Raw genomic sequence first — 1,797 nt, 5'->3', positions numbered from 1 at the left:
GCTGCTTTGTCTTTGTTCTAGTCTTTTTAGAACTGAAAAATCAAGATCCTTATTACTCAAAATATGCTAGAAGACTGAAGTGAAAGTCAAAATATCTAGTTGATTCTACTTGTTGATTTATTGGCTGTCCTTTATTTATTTACCATGCATGAACAGAGAAAGCGATAGGATATATTATTTGCATTCATGGGATTGAGGCAGAAGCAGTCCTGAATAAAAAATTTTTAAAAAGACTGATGCTGCAGGAATATATAAGGGAAAGAATAGCTTGTAGCTCTCTGCAATTGGAAGAGTAAAATAATTCTTACATGCTGTGTCCTTTTATACTTTCACAGATATAATAGATAGCATGTATGTGGCCTGGTATTCCTGACCCTAACCCACAGATGAGTTCAGGGCCTAAGGATCTGAGGATCCTGCCAGGCCTGAGACCAGTTAGCTAGAGGAAGCTGGTCTTGTTTTCTGAGACTTCTGCTCTCTATGATCAATGAGTGTTTTATTTATTTATTTTGTTTTGTTTTGTTTTTTAAGAGTGGTGAGGTAGAGAAAATTCTTAAAACAAATGGCTAACAAGTGACTTGGACCCTACTTTATTTCTACTACTTTTACCATAAAAGCTTAAGTCAGTATCGGCTTTTGTCATGTTTTTGTGATAAGCAACAAGGCCCAGGAAACAAATAGTGAATACCATGGTGGATTCTCTTAAAAAAATTTTCCAGTTAAGCACTTGAATCTCAAAATGCTCTTCAAATCATAATAGCTAATCATTCATCCACCCACTCTTTTTTTTTTTTTTTTTTTTTTCCAGTTAAGACTCCCAGAGACTCCCTAGGAGCCTCCTGAGCTAACAGGCACTTCTGGCTGGGGAGGTGGGTAGTAGTAGACTCTGCTTACCCCAGATTCTAGAGTATAACAGGGGTTTGCTTTTCATCCACGCCTCTCTCCCACCCTGCCCCCAACCAGATCTCCTTTTTTAAAGGTCCAGGTCCAGGTTGGGTACATTGAAAGGGTGCAGATGAATGTAGACTGGTGGTTGAAGAAAGGGGGGAAGTTTTTACACTATGGGCCTCTGAAAACAAATCAACGACAGAGAGACTTTGTAATCCAAGGAAAAGCAACACGTTCGAATCCAGGCTCTAAACCCGGGGTCTTTGTTTTTGTGTCCTTTATAAGTGGCGCTAGGGGACTTGGGGCTGTGTGGTGGGAGTTCCTACTTCCCAGATTTGGCCCCAAGGGCAGATGAGTCCAGCAGAGAGGAAAATCCTGGACTTCCAAATGCATCATCCCGCGCGAGAGAGGAGTTTTAGGGTTTGCCTGGGTAAATGTTAAAATAGGAGAGGGGGAAGGTGAGGTGTGTTTGAGGCGGGGAGAGGGCAGTGATCAGAGAGTCCTTAAAAGAAGGGAGTCCAACCCCAGAGCGAAAGAAAGGGAAGAGCAGAGGCTGAGTGAGAAGAGAGAGGTGCAGGGAGGACATGGCCCCAGAGCCTGGGCGAGCGGTTGGGGGGCGTCTGGGCAGTGCAGCTGCCGCAGACCAAGAGGGAGCCCGTGACATCACGCCCCGGCCCCCTTCCCCTCGTCGGGTGGGTGGGGCCTCGGCGCGCCAAGCGGGCGCGGGGTCAAGGAGGGGGAAGAGGAGGAGCAGGCATGAATGTGTCTGTGTGAGGACCGGGGAGGGGCGGAGGAGGCGGAGGGCGGGGAGGGAGCGCGCGCGTGGCTCCGGGCGCCTGGGCTCCCCCCCGACCAGCCGCCGACCCCAGCCCGCGACGCGCGGCCTCCTCGCTACCGCCGCCCGCTTCG

Source organism: Marmota marmota, unplaced genomic scaffold (assembly GCF_001458135.2).
Source record: "Marmota marmota marmota unplaced genomic scaffold, marMar, whole genome shotgun sequence".
In the NCBI taxonomy this organism is placed as follows: Eukaryota; Metazoa; Chordata; class Mammalia; order Rodentia; family Sciuridae; genus Marmota; species Marmota marmota.
Note: the sequence above shows the minus strand (reverse complement) of the source record.